General features: G+C 40.4%; 14 non-coding genes across 14 annotated transcripts; all 14 read right to left on the bottom strand.

Annotated features, from left to right (window-relative positions):
• Positions 1 to 1174: 1174 nt before the first annotated feature.
• Positions 1175 to 1338, bottom strand: LOC131733520 (U1 spliceosomal RNA). Its single transcript, XR_009326336.1, has one exon. It is a non-coding gene; the product is annotated as a U1 spliceosomal RNA (small nuclear RNA).
• An 893-nt stretch (positions 1339 to 2231) lies between these two features.
• LOC131733499 (5S ribosomal RNA) lies at positions 2232 to 2350 on the bottom strand. The gene has a single exon (XR_009326316.1). It is a non-coding gene; the product is annotated as a 5S ribosomal RNA (ribosomal RNA).
• Positions 2351 to 4073: 1723 nt separating this feature from the next.
• LOC131733526 (U1 spliceosomal RNA) lies at positions 4074 to 4237 on the bottom strand. The gene has a single exon (XR_009326342.1). It is a non-coding gene; the product is annotated as a U1 spliceosomal RNA (small nuclear RNA).
• An 894-nt stretch (positions 4238 to 5131) lies between these two features.
• LOC131733498 (5S ribosomal RNA) lies at positions 5132 to 5250 on the bottom strand. The gene has a single exon (XR_009326315.1). It is a non-coding gene; the product is annotated as a 5S ribosomal RNA (ribosomal RNA).
• Positions 5251 to 6975: 1725 nt separating this feature from the next.
• LOC131733519 (U1 spliceosomal RNA) lies at positions 6976 to 7139 on the bottom strand. Its single transcript, XR_009326335.1, has one exon. It is a non-coding gene; the product is annotated as a U1 spliceosomal RNA (small nuclear RNA).
• An 893-nt stretch (positions 7140 to 8032) lies between these two features.
• LOC131733497 (5S ribosomal RNA) lies at positions 8033 to 8151 on the bottom strand. Its single transcript, XR_009326314.1, has one exon. It is a non-coding gene; the product is annotated as a 5S ribosomal RNA (ribosomal RNA).
• A 1723-nt stretch (positions 8152 to 9874) lies between these two features.
• Positions 9875 to 10038, bottom strand: LOC131733518 (U1 spliceosomal RNA). The gene has a single exon (XR_009326334.1). It is a non-coding gene; the product is annotated as a U1 spliceosomal RNA (small nuclear RNA).
• An 893-nt stretch (positions 10039 to 10931) lies between these two features.
• On the bottom strand, positions 10932 to 11050 carry LOC131733495 (5S ribosomal RNA). The gene has a single exon (XR_009326313.1). It is a non-coding gene; the product is annotated as a 5S ribosomal RNA (ribosomal RNA).
• A 1730-nt stretch (positions 11051 to 12780) lies between these two features.
• On the bottom strand, positions 12781 to 12944 carry LOC131733517 (U1 spliceosomal RNA). The gene has a single exon (XR_009326333.1). It is a non-coding gene; the product is annotated as a U1 spliceosomal RNA (small nuclear RNA).
• An 893-nt stretch (positions 12945 to 13837) lies between these two features.
• LOC131733494 (5S ribosomal RNA) lies at positions 13838 to 13956 on the bottom strand. Its single transcript, XR_009326312.1, has one exon. It is a non-coding gene; the product is annotated as a 5S ribosomal RNA (ribosomal RNA).
• A 1725-nt stretch (positions 13957 to 15681) lies between these two features.
• On the bottom strand, positions 15682 to 15845 carry LOC131733515 (U1 spliceosomal RNA). Its single transcript, XR_009326331.1, has one exon. It is a non-coding gene; the product is annotated as a U1 spliceosomal RNA (small nuclear RNA).
• An 893-nt stretch (positions 15846 to 16738) lies between these two features.
• On the bottom strand, positions 16739 to 16857 carry LOC131733529 (5S ribosomal RNA). The gene has a single exon (XR_009326345.1). It is a non-coding gene; the product is annotated as a 5S ribosomal RNA (ribosomal RNA).
• Positions 16858 to 18582: 1725 nt separating this feature from the next.
• On the bottom strand, positions 18583 to 18746 carry LOC131733514 (U1 spliceosomal RNA). Its single transcript, XR_009326330.1, has one exon. It is a non-coding gene; the product is annotated as a U1 spliceosomal RNA (small nuclear RNA).
• Positions 18747 to 19639: 893 nt separating this feature from the next.
• LOC131733527 (5S ribosomal RNA) lies at positions 19640 to 19758 on the bottom strand. Its single transcript, XR_009326343.1, has one exon. It is a non-coding gene; the product is annotated as a 5S ribosomal RNA (ribosomal RNA).
• Positions 19759 to 20641: the final 883 nt, after the last annotated feature.

Genomic DNA, 20641 nt, shown 5'->3' with positions numbered 1-20641 from the left:
TTCAATTCAAACACAAAATGTCTCGTTTTCAATCGCTCGACAACACCCACAGTACAGAAATGTGCATTAATGATCAACAAAATGAGAATACGTTAAAAAAAAAAAAAAAAAAAAGATGTAAAGCTGGTAGATTCGTATCTCAGAGGAACGGGAAATTAAAACAAGGTAAAGGCAATCATCTAAATAAAGCTGAATCAATAACGGATAACGACATAGAACGTCTGTACAGAACTGAAACACTATGTTTTAAAAAAACAACTGTACCGCTGAACCTCGTCTTCTTTAATATTAGCAACTTTGTAACTTTGATACACGTGCCGCTGACTCGTTACTTTGTCTTCTCAAGATGAAACACTTCACAATACATGTACATAAAACACTTTGGTACTTTCTAGAACATTATACGCTCCGAAAGAAAAAACAAAATCTCATTCCCAGTCTGACAGAGCCACCTGCTGGAGATATATAGATAATCGCTAATTGCTTTCAATACCTGTGTTTTTAACTTTGACTATAACATCAGGGGAGAGCGCGAACGCGATTGCAGCCCTGCTTGTAAATCTGCTTGTATGTGGTTTTATGTTGTCTAATTAAAGTGTTTGTCTGCCAAGATATGATTTAAGGGGCTTAGTGGTCAGGTGGTTAAAGAAAAGCTCTTGTTACCGGGAGGTTCCTGGTTCAATCCCAGCTCAGCCACTGGCTCATTGTGTGTGACCCTGTCCCTGAGCAAGTCCCTTAACCTCCTTGTGCTCCTTCCTTCAAATGAGATGTAAAACCCAGGTCCTATTGTAAGTGACTCTGCAGCAGCAGCAGCAGCAGCAGCAGTTGTGATGCACAGTTTATCTGAATAAAAAACATCAACTAAATAAATAAAACTGATAAGCTCGAAAATGATTTCCAATTATTTAAAATAAAAATAAAAACTTTGATACAGACACTGCTGAGTCTTTACTTTTAGTCTTGTCAATAAAAAATAACGAAACATGGAAATAGATGTGCAGGAACCACGTAGCTATTTATTTGACAGTCAGAAAGCTAAAAACATTGAGCTCCTTTTAAAGAAAACCTGACTCCCTGTGTGACGAAGCCGCCTGCCGGAGAGTTGTTGAACAACTAGTGAGTGAGTTCCTTCCTCCGACGGGTTCGTGTTTGTTTCTGTCTTTGACCATAGTTTCAGGGGAGAGCGCGAACGCAGTCCCCCACTACCAGAAATTATGCAGTCGAGATTCCCGCATTTGGGGAATTCGCAGGGGTCAGCACAGCCGGAGTGCAATGGCCGAGCCTCGCCCTGGGTGAACCACCTTCATGATCATGGTATCTCCCCTGCCAGGTAAGTATGAGTTGTACACATTGCGAGTCGTCACCCGTCCACAAGAGACATTTTTCAAAGAAACGGTGCCTACATCTGCAATTTAAAGAAACACTCTTTTCCTAATATAACATTTTCATTGTTATCATATCGCACTTTCCAGTCTGTTGGGTGTAATGGGTTCCTTCAGTTTTCAGTATAAGTATTTATAAATTGCATTCCCGTAATGCCTCTCGGTATATATTTGCATGCGCCTTTATCATTGGAGGACAAGATGCCAGGATTTACACAGGACGACGTCATTCGTGCAGCAGCATGTGAGATGTTCCGCAAAAGAAGCGACGGGTCTGTATACACGTCTGCGTAAACGAAATAAAAAAAAATGTAACAAATGTACGACTTTCAAAAAGAAAGCAAGCAAAACATTGGTCAAACATTTGTTAAGGTCACACATAATATAAATAAACTCGAACGAATGAACGGGTCACTAAATCCGTTCTTGGTTGATATGCTCGTTTTGTTCTCTTGTTTGGCACAATAATCTAAACACGCAGTTTGTGGCTTTAAAACATGTCTCGTTCTGTTACTATAATAAAAAGTACTTCATCAACTTTTATTTCTTTTTTTAATTAATTAAACTAACCATAACTAGCAAAACTCGTCAGTACTTTTGTCTTAACCCTGTTCACATTTGTTTGTATCGGACCGCTACTGGTAGTTTCGGCTTAGAATATAATACGATAACCCTTTCTGTCCTAACTCAGTTTTCAAAACCAGTAAAGGCTGATACAATACTTGTTCGTGTGTGGAATGGGACAATAAAAAAACAAAAAAAAGAAAACGATGTTTAGACTTACAGCTTCCAGGTTAGTAACATAAATAACAAGGGAAATAGCGCCCCCTGTCAAGCTGCAGAAAGAAAAGCTTACAGCACCTGGTATTCCCAGGCGGTCTCCCATCCAAGTACTAACCAGGCCCGACCTTGCTTAGCTTCCGAGATCAGACGAGATCGGGCGTTCTCAAGGTGGTATGGCCGTAAGCGAACGACAGTCTTGGTTTATCTCTTTCATAGTATTAAGTTAATATCATTCATGCAATGACAGGTTGGGGGAGGGATTTCCAGATCTCTAATTTGTCACAAACGTTAACATTTAAGCAGCTCTGGGCTCCACGTGTGCGGGCCCGTGTGTCCGTGTGTCTGTGTGTGTATATAGCAGCATTAAAAGTGCCATTAGATTCTTGCGAAATTGTATGTTCACAAAGTAGTAGCCACACGTTGGCATTGAAAGTGTTAAGTTCTCAAAGGCATCCATTTTGTATATTACCCTCTTTTAGTTTGAATCTGCAGCAGTGTTGTAATGGATCTCAGCTGTACTACTGAGCTGTGTTGCCGTTGGAGGACTGTATGCCCTGAAACCAATTTGATGTTTATTCTACAAAATAAATCCCCCTTTCAAACAACTCGTGTGGTTCTTTAGGCTGAGCAGTACGGCAAGGGTCCCTCTCCTCCAGTTAGAGACAGCATACATGTGGTTACATGATACATGGATGAAGGCTTATTGTGACCTGTTCGACTCCTCGAGACCATCACTTTCAATTCAAACACAAAATGTCTCGTTTTCAATCGCTCGACAACACCCACAGTACAGAAATGTGCATTAATGATCAACAAAATGAGAATACGTTAAAAAAAAAAAAAAAAAAGATGTAAAGCTGGTAGATTCGTATCTCAGAGGAACGGGAAATTAAAACAAGGTAAAGGCAATCATCTAAATAAAGCTGAATCAATAACGGATAACGACATAGAACGTCTGTACAGAACTGAAACACTATGTTTTAAAAAAACAACTGTACCGCTGAACCTCGTCTTCTTTAATATTAGCAACTTTGTAACTTTGATACACGTGCCGCTGACTCGTTACTTTGTCTTCTCAAGATGAAACACTTCACAATACATGTACATAAAACACTTTGGTACTTTCTAGAACATTATACGCTCCGAAAGAAAAAACAAAATCTCATTCCCAGTCTGACAGAGCCACCTGCTGGAGATATATAGATAATCGCTAATTGCTTTCAATACCTGTGTTTTTAACTTTGACTATAACATCAGGGGAGAGCGCGAACGCGATTGCAGCCCTGCTTGTAAATCTGCTTGTATGTGGTTTTATGTTGTCTAATTAAAGTGTTTGTCTGCCAAGATATGATTTAAGGGGCTTAGTGGTCAGGTGGTTAAAGAAAAGCTCTTGTTACCGGGAGGTTCCTGGTTCAATCCCAGCTCAGCCACTGGCTCATTGTGTGTGACCCTGTCCCTGAGCAAGTCCCTTAACCTCCTTGTGCTCCTTCCTTCAAATGAGATGTAAAACCCAGGTCCTATTGTAAGTGACTCTGCAGCAGCAGCAGCAGCAGCAGCAGTTGTGATGCACAGTTTATCTGAATAAAAAACATCAACTAAATAAATAAAACTGATAAGCTCGAAAATGATTTCCAATTATTTAAAATAAAAATAAAAACTTTGATACAGACACTGCTGAGTCTTTACTTTTAGTCTTGTCAATAAAAAATAACGAAACATGGAAATAGATGTGCAGGAACCACGTAGCTATTTATTTGACAGTCAGAAAGCTAAAAACATTGAGCTCCTTTTAAAGAAAACCTGACTCCCTGTGTGACGAAGCCGCCTGCCGGAGAGTTGTTGAACAACTAGTGAGTGAGTTCCTTCCTCCGACGGGTTCGTGTTTGTTTCTGTCTTTGACCATAGTTTCAGGGGAGAGCGCGAACGCAGTCCCCCACTACCAGAAATTATGCAGTCGAGATTCCCGCATTTGGGGAATTCGCAGGGGTCAGCACAGCCGGAGTGCAATGGCCGAGCCTCTCCCTGGGTGAACCACCTTCATGATCATGGTATCTACCCTGCCAGGTAAGTATGAGTTGTACACATTGCGAGTCGTCACCCGTCCACAAGAGACATTTTTCAAAGAAACGGTGCCTACAGCTGCAATTTAAAGAAACACTCTTTTCCTAATATAACATTTTCATTGTTATCATATCGCACTTTCCAGTCTGTTGGGTGTAATGGGTTCCTTCAGTTTTCAGTATAAGTATTTATAAATTGCATTCCCGTAATGCCCCTCGGTATATATTTGCATGCGCCTTTATCATTGGAGGACAAGATGCCAGGATTTACACAGGACGACGTCATTCGTGCAGCAGCATGTGAGATGTTCCGCAAAAGAAGCGACGGGTCTGTATACACGTCTGCGTAAACGAAATAAAAAAAAATGTAACAAATGTACGACTTTCAAAAAGAAAGCAAGCAAAACATTGGTCAAACATTTGTTAAGGTCACACATAATATAAATAAACTCGAACGAATGAACGGGTCACTAAATCCGTTCTTGGTTGATATGCTCGTTTTGTTCTCTTGTTTGGCACAATAATCTAAACACGCAGTTTGTGGCTTTAAAACATGTCTCGTTCTGTTACTATAATAAAAAGTACTTCATCAACTTTTATTTCTTTTTTTAATTAATTAAACTAACCATAACTAGCAAAACTCGTCAGTACTTTTGTCTTAACCCTGTTCACATTTGTTTGTATCGGACCGCTACTGGTAGTTTCGGCTTAGAATATAATACGATAACCCTTTCTGTCCTAACTCAGTTTTCAAAACCAGTAAAGGCTGATACAATACTTGTTCGTGTGTGGAATGGGACAATAAAAAAACAAAAAAAAAGAAAACGATGTTTAGACTTACAGCTTCCAGGTTAGTAACATAAATAACAAGGGAAATAGCGCCCCCTGTCAAGCTGCAGAAAGAAAAGCTTACAGCACCTGGTATTCCCAGGCGGTCTCCCATCCAAGTACTAACCAGGCCCGACCTTGCTTAGCTTCCGAGATCAGACGAGATCGGGCGTTCTCAAGGTGGTATGGCCGTAAGCGAACGACAGTCTTGGTTTATCTCTTTCATAGTATTAAGTTAATATCATTCATGCAATGACAGGTTGGGGGAGGGATTTCCAGATCTCTAATTTGTCACAAACGTTAACATTTAAGCAGCTCTGGGCTCCACGTGTGCGGGCCCGTGTGTCCGTGTGTCTGTGTGTGTATATAGCAGCATTAAAAGTGCCATTAGATTCTTGCGAAATTGTATGTTCACAAAGTAGTAGCCACACGTTGGCATTGAAAGTGTTAAGTTCTCAAAGGCATCCATTTTGTATATTACCCTCTTTTAGTTTGAATCTGCAGCAGTGTTGTAATGGATCTCAGCTGTACTACTGAGCTGTGTTGCCGTTGGAGGACTGTATGCCCTGAAACCAATTTGATGTTTATTCTACAAAATAAATCCCCCTTTCAAACAACTCGTGTGGTTCTTTAGGCTGAGCAGTACGGCAAGGGTCCCTCTCCTCCAGTTAGAGACAGCATACATGTGGTTACATGATACATGGATGAAGGCTTATTGTGACCTGTTCGACTCCTCGAGACCATCACTTTCAATTCAAACACAAAATGTCTCGTTTTCAATCGCTCGACAACACCCACAGTACAGAAATGTGCATTAATGATCAACAAAATGAGAATACGTTAAAAAAAAAAAAAAAAAAAAGATGTAAAGCTGGTAGATTCGTATCTCAGAGGAACGGGAAATTAAAACAAGGTAAAGGCAATCATCTAAATAAAGCTGAATCAATAACGGATAACGACATAGAACGTCTGTACAGAACTGAAACACTATGTTTTAAAAAAACAACTGTACCGCTGAACCTCGTCTTCTTTAATATTAGCAACTTTGTAACTTTGATACACGTGCCGCTGACTCGTTACTTTGTCTTCTCAAGATGAAACACTTCACAATACATGTACATAAAACACTTTGGTACTTTCTAGAACATTATACGCTCCGAAAGAAAAAACAAAATCTCATTCCCAGTCTGACAGAGCCACCTGCTGGAGATATATAGATAATCGCTAATTGCTTTCAATACCTGTGTTTTTAACTTTGACTATAACATCAGGGGAGAGCGCGAACGCGATTGCAGCCCTGCTTGTAAATCTGCTTGTATGTGGTTTTATGTTGTCTAATTAAAGTGTTTGTCTGCCAAGATATGATTTAAGGGGCTTAGTGGTCAGGTGGTTAAAGAAAAGCTCTTGTTACCGGGAGGTTCCTGGTTCAATCCCAGCTCAGCCACTGGCTCATTGTGTGTGACCCTGTCCCTGAGCAAGTCCCTTAACCTCCTTGTGCTCCTTCCTTCAAATGAGATGTAAAACCCAGGTCCTATTGTAAGTGACTCTGCAGCAGCAGCAGCAGCAGCAGCAGTTGTGATGCACAGTTTATCTGAATAAAAAACATCAACTAAATAAATAAAACTGATAAGCTCGAAAATGATTTCCAATTATTTAAAATAAAAATAAAAACTTTGATACAGACACTGCTGAGTCTTTACTTTTAGTCTTGTCAATAAAAAATAACGAAACATGGAAATAGATGTGCAGGAACCACGTAGCTATTTATTTGACAGTCAGAAAGCTAAAAACATTGAGCTCCTTTTAAAGAAAACCTGACTCCCTGTGTGACGAAGCCGCCTGCCGGAGAGTTGTTGAACAACTAGTGAGTGAGTTCCTTCCTCCGACGGGTTCGTGTTTGTTTCTGTCTTTGACCATAGTTTCAGGGGAGAGCGCGAACGCAGTCCCCCACTACCAGAAATTATGCAGTCGAGATTCCCGCATTTGGGGAATTCGCAGGGGTCAGCACAGCCGGAGTGCAATGGCCGAGCCTCGCCCTGGGTGAACCACCTTCATGATCATGGTATCTCCCCTGCCAGGTAAGTATGAGTTGTACACATTGCGAGTCGTCACCCGTCCACAAGAGACATTTTTCAAAGAAACGGTGCCTACATCTGCAATTTAAAGAAACACTCTTTTCCTAATATAACATTTTCATTGTTATCATATCGCACTTTCCAGTCTGTTGGGTGTAATGGGTTCCTTCAGTTTTCAGTATAAGTATTTATAAATTGCATTCCCGTAATGCCTCTCGGTATATATTTGCATGCGCCTTTATCATTGGAGGACAAGATGCCAGGATTTACACAGGACGACGTCATTCGTGCAGCAGCATGTGAGATGTTCCGCAAAAGAAGCGACGGGTCTGTATACACGTCTGCGTAAACGAAATAAAAAAAAATGTAACAAATGTACGACTTTCAAAAAGAAAGCAAGCAAAACATTGGTCAAACATTTGTTAAGGTCACACATAATATAAATAAACTCGAACGAATGAACGGGTCACTAAATCCGTTCTTGGTTGATATGCTCGTTTTGTTCTCTTGTTTGGCACAATAATCTAAACACGCAGTTTGTGGCTTTAAAACATGTCTCGTTCTGTTACTATAATAAAAAGTACTTCATCAACTTTTATTTCTTTTTTTAATTAATTAAACTAACCATAACTAGCAAAACTCGTCAGTACTTTTGTCTTAACCCTGTTCACATTTGTTTGTATCGGACCGCTACTGGTAGTTTCGGCTTAGAATATAATACGATAACCCTTTCTGTCCTAACTCAGTTTTCAAAACCAGTAAAGGCTGATACAATACTTGTTCGTGTGTGGAATGGGACAATAAAAAAACAAAAAAAAGAAAACGATGTTTAGACTTACAGCTTCCAGGTTAGTAACATAAATAACAAGGGAAATAGCGCCCCCTGTCAAGCTGCAGAAAGAAAAGCTTACAGCACCTGGTATTCCCAGGCGGTCTCCCATCCAAGTACTAACCAGGCCCGACCTTGCTTAGCTTCCGAGATCAGACGAGATCGGGCGTTCTCAAGGTGGTATGGCCGTAAGCGAACGACAGTCTTGGTTTATCTCTTTCATAGTATTAAGTTAATATCATTCATGCAATGACAGGTTGGGGGAGGGATTTCCAGATCTCTAATTTGTCACAAACGTTAACATTTAAGCAGCTCTGGGCTCCACGTGTGCGGGCCCGTGTGTCCGTGTGTCTGTGTGTGTATATAGCAGCATTAAAAGTGCCATTAGATTCTTGCGAAATTGTATGTTCACAAAGTAGTAGCCACACGTTGGCATTGAAAGTGTTAAGTTCTCAAAGGCATCCATTTTGTATATTACCCTCTTTTAGTTTGAATCTGCAGCAGTGTTGTAATGGATCTCAGCTGTACTACTGAGCTGTGTTGCCGTTGGAGGACTGTATGCCCTGAAACCAATTTGATGTTTATTCTACAAAATAAATCCCCCTTTCAAACAACTCGTGTGGTTCTTTAGGCTGAGCAGTACGGCAAGGGTCCCTCTCCTCCAGTTAGAGACAGCATACATGTGGTTACATGATACATGGATGAAGGCTTATTGTGACCTGTTCGACTCCTCGAGACCATCACTTTCAATTCAAACACAAAATGTCTCGTTTTCAATCGCTCGACAACACCCACAGTACAGAAATGTGCATTAATGATCAACAAAATGAGAATACGTTAAAAAAAAAAAAAAAAAAGATGTAAAGCTGGTAGATTCGTATCTCAGAGGAACGGGAAATTAAAACAAGGTAAAGGCAATCATCTAAATAAAGCTGAATCAATAACGGATAACGACATAGAACGTCTGTACAGAACTGAAACACTATGTTTTAAAAAAACAACTGTACCGCTGAACCTCGTCTTCTTTAATATTAGCAACTTTGTAACTTTGATACACGTGCCGCTGACTCGTTACTTTGTCTTCTCAAGATGAAACACTTCACAATACATGTACATAAAACACTTTGGTACTTTCTAGAACATTATACACTCCGAAAGAAAAAACAAAATCTCATTCCCAGTCTGACAGAGCCACCTGCTGGAGATATATAGATAATCGCTAATTGCTTTCAATACCTGTGTTTTTAACTTTGACTATAACATCAGGGGAGAGCGCGAACGCGATTGCAGCCCTGCTTGTAAATCTGCTTGTATGTGGTTTTATGTTGTCTAATTAAAGTGTTTGTCTGCCAAGATATGATTTAAGGGGCTTAGTGGTCAGGTGGTTAAAGAAAAGCTCTTGTTACCGGGAGGTTCCTGGTTCAATCCCAGCTCAGCCACTGGCTCATTGTGTGTGACCCTGTCCCTGAGCAAGTCCCTTAACCTCCTTGTGCTCCTTCCTTCAAATGAGATGTAAAACCCAGGTCCTATTGTAAGTGACTCTGCAGCAGCAGCAGCAGCAGCAGCAGTTGTGATGCACAGTTTATCTGAATAAAAAACATCAACTAAATAAATAAAACTGATAAGCTCGAAAATGATTTCCAATTATTTAAAATAAAAATAAAAACTTTGATACAGACACTGCTGAGTCTTTACTTTTAGTCTTGTCAATAAAAAATAACGAAACATGGAAATAGATGTGCAGGAACCACGTAGCTATTTATTTGACAGTCAGAAAGCTAAAAACATTGAGCTCCTTTTAAAGAAAACCTGACTCCCTGTGTGACGAAGCCGCCTGCCGGAGAGTTGTTGAACAACTAATGAGTGAGTTCCTTCCTCCGACGGGTTCGTGTTTGTTTCTGTCTTTGACCATAGTTTCAGGGGAGAGCGCGAACGCAGTCCCCCACTACCAGAAATTATGCAGTCGAGATTCCCGCATTTGGGGAATTCGCAGGGGTCAGCACAGCCGGAGTGCAATGGCCGAGCCTCGCCCTGGGTGAACCACCTTCATGATCATGGTATCTCCCCTGCCAGGTAAGTATGAGTTGTACACATTGCGAGTCGTCACCCGTCCACAAGAGACATTTTTCAAAGAAACGGTGCCTACATCTGCAATTTAAAGAAACACTCTTTTCCTAATATAACATTTTCATTGTTATCATATCGCACTTTCCAGTCTGTTGGGTGTAATGGGTTCCTTCAGTTTTCAGTATAAGTATTTATAAATTGCATTCCCGTAATGCCTCTCGGTATATATTTGCATGCGCCTTTATCATTGGAGGACAAGATGCCAGGATTTACACAGGACGACGTCATTCGTGCAGCAGCATGTGAGATGTTCCGCAAAAGAAGCGACGGGTCTGTATACACGTCTGCGTAAACGAAATAAAAAAAAATGTAACAAATGTACGACTTTCAAAAAGAAAGCAAGCAAAACATTGGTCAAACATTTGTTAAGGTCACACATAATATAAATAAACTCGAACGAATGAACGGGTCACTAAATCCGTTCTTGGTTGATATGCTCGTTTTGTTCTCTTGTTTGGCACAATAATCTAAACACGCAGTTTGTGGCTTTAAAACATGTCTCGTTCTGTTACTATAATAAAAAGTACTTCATCAACTTTTATTTCTTTTTTTAATTAATTAAACTAACCATAACTAGCAAAACTCGTCAGTACTTTTGTCTTAACCCTGTTCACATTTGTTTGTATCGGACCGCTACTGGTAGTTTCGGCTTAGAATATAATACGATAACCCTTTCTGTCCTAACTCAGTTTTCAAAACCAGTAAAGGCTGATACAATACTTGTTCGTGTGTGGAATGGGACAATAAAAAAACAAAAAAAAGAAAACGATGTTTAGACTTACAGCTTCCAGGTTAGTAACATAAATAACAAGGGAAATAGCGCCCCCTGTCAAGCTGCAGAAAGAAAAGCTTACAGCACCTGGTATTCCCAGGCGGTCTCCCATCCAAGTACTAACCAGGCCCGACCTTGCTTAGCTTCCGAGATCAGACGAGATCGGGCGTTCTCAAGGTGGTATGGCCGTAAGCGAACGACAGTCTTGGTTTATCTCTTTCATAGTATTAAGTTAATATCATTCATGCAATGACAGGTTGGGGGAGGGATTTCCAGATCTCTAATTTGTCACAAACGTTAACATTTAAGCAGCTCTGGGCTCCACGTGTGCGGGCCCGTGTGTCCGTGTGTCTGTGTGTGTATATAGCAGCATTAAAAGTGCCATTAGATTCTTGCGAAATTGTATGTTCACAAAGTAGTAGCCACACGTTGGCATTGAAAGTGTTAAGTTCTCAAAGGCATCCATTTTGTATATTACCCTCTTTTAGTTTGAATCTGCAGCAGTGTTGTAATGGATCTCAGCTGTACTACTGAGCTGTGTTGCCGTTGGAGGACTGTATGCCCTGAAACCAATTTGATGTTTATTCTACAAAATAAATCCCCCTTTCAAACAACTCGTGTGGTTCTTTAGGCTGAGCAGTACGGCAAGGGTCCCTCTCCTCCAGTTAGAGACAGCATACATGTGGTTACATGATACATGGATGAAGGCTTATTGTGACCTGTTCGACTCCTCGAGACCATCACTTTCAATTCAAACACAAAATGTCTCGTTTTCAATCGCTCGACAACACCCACAGTACAGAAATGTGCATTAATGATCAACAAAATGAGAATACGTTAAAAAAAAAAAAAAAAGATGTAAAGCTGGTAGATTCGTATCTCAGAGGAACGGGAAATTAAAACAAGGTAAAGGCAATCATCTAAATAAAGCTGAATCAATAACGGATAACGACATAGAACGTCTGTACAGAACTGAAACACTATGTTTTAAAAAAACAACTGTACCGCTGAACCTCGTCTTCTTTAATATTAGCAACTTTGTAACTTTGATACACGTGCCGCTGACTCGTTACTTTGTCTTCTCAAGATGAAACACTTCACAATACATGTACATAAAACACTTTGGTACTTTCTAGAACATTATACGCTCCGAAAGAAAAAACAAAATCTCATTCCCAGTCTGACAGAGCCACCTGCTGGAGATATATAGATAATCGCTAATTGCTTTCAATACCTGTGTTTTTAACTTTGACTATAACATCAGGGGAGAGCGCGAACGCGATTGCAGCCCTGCTTGTAAATCTGCTTGTATGTGGTTTTATGTTGTCTAATTAAAGTGTTTGTCTGCCAAGATATGATTTAAGGGGCTTAGTGGTCAGGTGGTTAAAGAAAAGCTCTTGTTACCGGGAGGTTCCTGGTTCAATCCCAGCTCAGCCACTGGCTCATTGTGTGTGACCCTGTCCCTGAGCAAGTCCCTTAACCTCCTTGTGCTCCTTCCTTCAAATGAGATGTAAAACCCAGGTCCTATTGTAAGTGACTCAGCAGCAGCAGCAGCAGCAGCAGTTGTGATGCACAGTTTATCTGTAAGTTGCTTTGAATAAAAAACATCAACTAAATAAATAAAACTGATAAGCTCGAAAATGATTTCCAATTATTTAAAATAAAAATAAAAACTTTGATACAGACACTGCTGAGTCTTTACTTTTAGTCTTGTCAATAAAAAATAACGAAACATGGAAATAGATGTGCAGGAACCACGTAGCTATTTATTTGACAGTCAGAAAGCTAAAAACATTGAGCTCCTTTTAAAGAAAACCTGACTCCCTGTGTGACGAAGCCGCCTGCCGGAGAGTTGTTGAACAACTAGTGAGTGAGTTCCTTCCTCCGACGGGTTCGTGTTTGTTTCTGTCTTTGACCATAGTTTCAGGGGAGAGCGCGAACGCAGTCCCCCACTACCAGAAATTATGCAGTCGAGATTCCCGCATTTGGGGAATTCGCAGGGGTCAGCACAGCCGGAGTGCAATGGCCGAGCCTCGCCCTGGGTGAACCACCTTCATGATCATGGTATCTCCCCTGCCAGGTAAGTATGAGTTGTACACATTGCGAGTCGTCACCCGTCCACAAGAGACATTTTTCAAAGAAACGGTGCCTACATCTGCAATTTAAAGAAACACTCTTTTCCTAATATAACATTTTCATTGTTATCATATCGCACTTTCCAGTCTGTTGGGTGTAATGGGTTCCTTCAGTTTTCAGTATAAGTATTTATAAATTGCATTCCCGTAATGCCTCTCGGTATATATTTGCATGCGCCTTTATCATTGGAGGACAAGATGCCAGGATTTACACAGGACGACGTCATTCGTGCAGCAGCATGTGAGATGTTCCGCAAAAGAAGCGACGGGTCTGTATACACGTCTGCGTAAACGAAATAAAAAAAAATGTAACAAATGTACGACTTTCAAAAAGAAAGCAAGCAAAACATTGGTCAAACATTTGTTAAGGTCACACATAATATAAATAAACTCGAACGAATGAACGGGTCACTAAATCCGTTCTTGATTGATATGCTCGTTTTGTTCTCTTGTTTGGCACAATAATCTAAACACGCAGTTTGTGGCTTTAAAACATGTCTCGTTCTGTTACTATAATAAAAAGTACTTCATCAACTTTTATTTCTTTTTTTAATTAATTAAACTAACCATAACTAGCAAAACTCGTCAGTACTTTTGTCTTAACCCTGTTCACATTTGTTTGTATCGGACCGCTACTGGTAGTTTCGGCTTAGAATATAATACGATAACCCTTTCTGTCCTAACTCAGTTTTCAAAACCAGTAAAGGCTGATACAATACTTGTTCGTGTGTGGAATGGGACAATAAAAAAACAAAAAAAAGAAAACGATGTTTAGACTTACAGCTTCCAGGTTAGTAACATAAATAACAAGGGAAATAGCGCCCCCTGTCAAGCTGCAGAAAGAAAAGCTTACAGCACCTGGTATTCCCAGGCGGTCTCCCATCCAAGTACTAACCAGGCCCGACCTTGCTTAGCTTCCGAGATCAGACGAGATCGGGCGTTCTCAAGGTGGTATGGCCGTAAGCGAACGACAGTCTTGGTTTATCTCTTTCATAGTATTAAGTTAATATCATTCATGCAATGACAGGTTGGGGGAGGGATTTCCAGATCTCTAATTTGTCACAAACGTTAACATTTAAGCAGCTCTGGGCTCCACGTGTGCGGGCCCGTGTGTCCGTGTGTCTGTGTGTGTATATAGCAGCATTAAAAGTGCCATTAGATTCTTGCGAAATTGTATGTTCACAAAGTAGTAGCCACACGTTGGCATTGAAAGTGTTAAGTTCTCAAAGGCATCCATTTTGTATATTACCCTCTTTTAGTTTGAATCTGCAGCAGTGTTGTAATGGATCTCAGCTGTACTACTGAGCTGTGTTGCCGTTGGAGGACTGTATGCCCTGAAACCAATTTGATGTTTATTCTACAAAATAAATCCCCCTTTCAAACAACTCGTGTGGTTCTTTAGGCTGAGCAGTACGGCAAGGGTCCCTCTCCTCCAGTTAGAGACAGCATACATGTGGTTACATGATACATGGATGAAGGCTTATTGTGACCTGTTCGACTCCTCGAGACCATCACTTTCAATTCAAACACAAAATGTCTCGTTTTCAATCGCTCGACAACACCCACAGTACAGAAATGTGCATTAATGATCAACAAAATGAGAATACGTTAAAAAAAAAAAAAAAAAAAAGATGTAAAGCTGGTAGATTCGTATCTCAGAGGAACGGGAAATTAAAACAAGGTAAAGGCAATCATCTAAATAAAGCTGAATCAATAACGGATAACGACATAGAACGTCTGTACAGAACTGAAACACTATGTTTTAAAAAAACAACTGTACCGCTGAACCTCGTCTTCTTTAATATTAGCAACTTTGTAACTTTGATACACGTGCCGCTGACTCGTTACTTTGTCTTCTCAAGATGAAACACTTCACAATACATGTACATAAAACACTTTGGTACTTTCTAGAACATTATACGCTCCGAAAGAAAAAACAAAATCTCATTCCCAGTCTGACAGAGCCACCTGCTGGAGATATATAGATAATCGCTAATTGCTTTCAATACCTGTGTTTTTAACTTTGACTATAACATCAGGGGAGAGCGCGAACGCGATTGCAGCCCTGCTTGTAAATCTGCTTGTATGTGGTTTTATGTTGTCTAATTAAAGTGTTTGTCTGCCAAGATATGATTTAAGGGGCTTAGTGGTCAGGTGGTTAAAGAAAAGCTCTTGTTACCGGGAGGTTCCTGGTTCAATCCCAGCTCAGCCACTGGCTCATTGTGTGTGACCCTGTCCCTGAGCAAGTCCCTTAACCTCCTTGTGCTCCTTCCTTCAAATGAGATGTAAAACCCAGGTCCTATTGTAAGTGACTCTGCAGCAGCAGCAGCAGCAGCAGCAGTTGTGATGCACAGTTTATCTGAATAAAAAACATCAACTAAATAAATAAAACTGATAAGCTCGAAAATGATTTCCAATTATTTAAAATAAAAATAAAAACTTTGATACAGACACTGCTGAGTCTTTACTTTTAGTCTTGTCAATAAAAAATAACGAAACATGGAAATAGATGTGCAGGAACCACGTAGCTATTTATTTGACAGTCAGAAAGCTAAAAACATTGAGCTCCTTTTAAAGAAAACCTGACTCCCTGTGTGACGAAGCCGCCTGCCGGAGAGTTGTTGAACAACTAGTGAGTGAGTTCCTTCCTCCGACGGGTTCGTGTTTGTTTCTGTCTTTGACCATAGTTTCAGGGGAGAGCGCGAACGCAGTCCCCCACTACCAGAAATTATGCAGTCGAGATTCCCGCATTTGGGGAATTCGCAGGGGTCAGCACAGCCGGAGTGCAATGGCCGAGCCTCGCCCTGGGTGAACCACCTTCATGATCATGGTATCTCCCCTGCCAGGTAAGTATGAGTTGTACACATTGCGAGTCGTCACCCGTCCACAAGAGACATTTTTCAAAGAAACGGTGCCTACATCTGCAATTTAAAGAAACACTCTTTTCCTAATATAACATTTTCATTGTTATCATATCGCACTTTCCAGTCTGTTGGGTGTAATGGGTTCCTTCAGTTTTCAGTATAAGTATTTATAAATTGCATTCCCGTAATGCCTCTCGGTATATATTTGCATGCGCCTTTATCATTGGAGGACAAGATGCCAGGATTTACACAGGACGACGTCATTCGTGCAGCAGCATGTGAGATGTTCCGCAAAAGAAGCGACGGGTCTGTATACACGTCTGCGTAAACGAAATAAAAAAAAATGTAACAAATGTACGACTTTCAAAAAGAAAGCAAGCAAAACATTGGTCAAACATTTGTTAAGGTCACACATAATATAAATAAACTCGAACGAATGAACGGGTCACTAAATCCGTTCTTGATTGATATGCTCGTTTTGTTCTCTTGTTTGGCACAATAATCTAAACACGCAGTTTGTGGCTTTAAAACATGTCTCGTTCTGTTACTATAATAAAAAGTACTTCATCAACTTTTATTTCTTTTTTTAATTAATTAAACTAACCATAACTAGCAAAACTCGTCAGTACTTTTGTCTTAACCCTGTTCACATTTGTTTGTATCGGACCGCTACTGGTAGTTTCGGCTTAGAATATAATACGATAACCCTTTCTGTCCTAACTCAGTTTTCAAAACCAGTAAAGGCTGATACAATACTTGTTCGTGTGTGGAATGGGACAATAAAAAAACAAAAAAAAGAAAACGATGTTTAGACTTACAGCTTCCAGGTTAGTAACATAAATAACAAGGGAAATAGCGCCCCCTGTCAAGCTGCAGAAAGAAAAGCTTACAGCACCTGGTATTCCCAGGCGGTCTCCCATCCAAGTACTAACCAGGCCCGACCTTGCTTAGCTTCCGAGATCAGACGAGATCGGGCGTTCTCAAGGTGGTATGGCCGTAAGCGAACGACAGTCTTGGTTTATCTCTTTCATAGTATTAAGTTAATATCATTCATGCAATGACAGGTTGGGGGAGGGATTTCCAGATCTCTAATTTGTCACAAACGTTAACATTTAAGCAGCTCTGGGCTCCACGTGTGCGGGCCCGTGTGTCCGTGTGTCTGTGTGTGTATATAGCAGCATTAAAAGTGCCATTAGATTCTTGCGAAATTGTATGTTCACAAAGTAGTAGCCACACGTTGGCATTGAAAGTGTTAAGTTCTCAAAGGCATCCATTTTGTATATTACCCTCTTTTAGTTTGAATCTGCAGCAGTGTTGTAATGGATCTCAGCTGTACTACTGAGCTGTGTTGCCGTTGGAGGACTGTATGCCCTGAAACCAATTTGATGTTTATTCTACAAAATAAATCCCCCTTTCAAACAACTCGTGTGGTTCTTTAGGCTGAGCAGTACGGCAAGGGTCCCTCTCCTCCAGTTAGAGACAGCATACATGTGGTTACATGATACATGGATGAAGGCTTATTGTGACCTGTTCGACTCCTCGAGACCATCACTTTCAATTCAAACACAAAATGTCTCGTTTTCAATCGCTCGACAACACCCACAGTACAGAAATGTGCATTAATGATCAACAAAATGAGAATACGTTAAAAAAAAAAAAAAAAAAAAGATGTAAAGCTGGTAGATTCGTATCTCAGAGGAACGGGAAATTAAAACAAGGTAAAGGCAATCATCTAAATAAAGCTGAATCAATAACGGATAACGACATAGAACGTCTGTACAGAACTGAAACACTATGTTTTAAAAAAACAACTGTACCGCTGAACCTCGTCTTCTTTAATATTAGCAACTTTGTAACTTTGATACACGTGCCGCTGACTCGTTACTTTGTCTTCTCAAGATGAAACACTTCACAATACATGTACATAAAACACTTTGGTACTTTCTAGAACATTATACGCTCCGAAAGAAAAAACAAAATCTCATTCCCAGTCTGACAGAGCCACCTGCTGGAGATATATAGATAATCGCTAATTGCTTTCAATACCTGTGTTTTTAACTTTGACTATAACATCAGGGGAGAGCGCGAACGCGATTGCAGCCCTGCTTGTAAATCTGCTTGTATGTGGTTTTATGTTGTCTAATTAAAGTGTTTGTCTGCCAAGATATGATTTAAGGGGCTTAGTGGTCAGGTGGTTAAAGAAAAGCTCTTGTTACCGGGAGGTTCCTGGTTCAATCCCAGCTCAGCCACTGGCTCATTGTGTGTGACCCTGTCCCTGAGCAAGTCCCTTAACCTCCTTGTGCTCCTTCCTTCAAATGAGATGTAAAACCCAGGTCCTATTGTAAGTGACTCTGCAGCAGCAGCAGCAGCAGCAGCAGTTGTGATGCACAGTTTATCTGAATAAAAAACATCAACTAAATAAATAAAACTGATAAGCTCGAAAATGATTTCCAATTATTTAAAATAAAAATAAAAACTTTGATACAGACACTGCTGAGTCTTTACTTTTAGTCTTGTCAATAAAAAATAACGAAACATGGAAATAGATGTGCAGGAACCACGTAGCTATTTATTTGACAGTCAGAAAGCTAAAAACATTGAGCTCCTTTTAAAGAAAACCTGACTCCCTGTGTGACGAAGCCGCCTGCCGGAGAGTTGTTGAACAACTAGTGAGTGAGTTCCTTCCTCCGACGGGTTCGTGTTTGTTTCTGTCTTTGACCATAGTTTCAGGGGAGAGCGCGAACGCAGTCCCCCACTACCAGAAATTATGCAGTCGAGATTCCCGCATTTGGGGAATTCGCAGGGGTCAGCACAGCCGGAGTGCAATGGCCGAGCCTCGCCCTGGGTGAACCACCTTCATGATCATGGTATCTCCCCTGCCAGGTAAGTATGAGTTGTACACATTGCGAGTCGTCACCCGTCCACAAGAGACATTTTTCAAAGAAACGGTGCCTACATCTGCAATTTAAAGAAACACTCTTTTCCTAATATAACATTTTCATTGTTATCATATCGCACTTTCCAGTCTGTTGGGTGTAATGGGTTCCTTCAGTTTTCAGTATAAGTATTTATAAATTGCATTCCCGTAATGCCTCTCGGTATATATTTGCATGCGCCTTTATCATTGGAGGACAAGATGCCAGGATTTACACAGGACGACGTCATTCGTGCAGCAGCATGTGAGATGTTCCGCAAAAGAAGCGACGGGTCTGTATACACGTCTGCGTAAACGAAATAAAAAAAAATGTAACAAATGTACGACTTTCAAAAAGAAAGCAAGCAAAACATTGGTCAAACATTTGTTAAGGTCACACATAATATAAATAAACTCGAACGAATGAACGGGTCACTAAATCCGTTCTTGGTTGATATGCTCGTTTTGTTCTCTTGTTTGGCACAATAATCTAAACACGCAGTTTGTGGCTTTAAAACATGTCTCGTTCTGTTACTATAATAAAAAGTACTTCATCAACTTTTATTTCTTTTTTTAATTAATTAAACTAACCATAACTAGCAAAACTCGTCAGTACTTTTGTCTTAACCCTGTTCACATTTGTTTGTATCGGACCGCTACTGGTAGTTTCGGCTTAGAATATAATACGATAACCCTTTCTGTCCTAACTCAGTTTTCAAAACCAGTAAAGGCTGATACAATACTTGTTCGTGTGTGGAATGGGACAATAAAAAAACAAAAAAAAGAAAACGATGTTTAGACTTACAGCTTCCAGGTTAGTAACATAAATAACAAGGGAAATAGCGCCCCCTGTCAAGCTGCAGAAAGAAAAGCTTACAGCACCTGGTATTCCCAGGCGGTCTCCCATCCAAGTACTAACCAGGCCCGACCTTGCTTAGCTTCCGAGATCAGACGAGATCGGGCGTTCTCAAGGTGGTATGGCCGTAAGCGAACGACAGTCTTGGTTTATCTCTTTCATAGTATTAAGTTAATATCATTCATGCAATGACAGGTTGGGGGAGGGATTTCCAGATCTCTAATTTGTCACAAACGTTAACATTTAAGCAGCTCTGGGCTCCACGTGTGCGGGCCCGTGTGTCCGTGTGTCTGTGTGTGTATATAGCAGCATTAAAAGTGCCATTAGATTCTTGCGAAATTGTATGTTCACAAAGTAGTAGCCACACGTTGGCATTGAAAGTGTTAAGTTCTCAAAGGCATCCATTTTGTATATTACCCTCTTTTAGTTTGAATCTGCAGCAGTGTTGTAATGGATCTCAGCTGTACTACTGAGCTGTGTTGCCGTTGGAGGACTGTATGCCCTGAAACCAATTTGATGTTTATTCTACAAAATAAATCCCCCTTTCAAACAACTCGTGTGGTTCTTTAGGCTGAGCAGTACGGCAAGGGTCCCTCTCCTCCAGTTAGAGACAGCATACATGTGGTTACATGATACATGGATGAAGGCTTATTGTGACCTGTTCGACTCCTCGAGACCATCACTTTCAATTCAAACACAAAATGTCTCGTTTTCAATCGCTCGACAACACCCACAGTACAGAAATGTGCATTAATGATCAACAAAATGAGAATACGTTAAAAAAAAAAAAAAAAAAGATGTAAAGCTGGTAGATTCGTATCTCAGAGGAACGGGAAATTAAAACAAGGTAAAGGCAATCATCTAAATAAAGCTGAATCAATAACGGATAACGACATAGAACGTCTGTACAGAACTGAAACACTGTTTTAAAAAAACAACTGTACCGCTGAACCTCGTCTTCTTTAATATTAGCAACTTTGTAACTTTGATACACGTGCCGCTGACTCGTTACTTTG

The sequence above is a fragment of the Acipenser ruthenus genome, unplaced genomic scaffold, assembly GCF_902713425.1.
Source record: "Acipenser ruthenus unplaced genomic scaffold, fAciRut3.2 maternal haplotype, whole genome shotgun sequence".
Classification (NCBI taxonomy): Eukaryota; Metazoa; Chordata; class Actinopteri; order Acipenseriformes; family Acipenseridae; genus Acipenser; species Acipenser ruthenus.
Note: the sequence above shows the minus strand (reverse complement) of the source record. Positions and strands in the feature narration are given on the sequence as shown.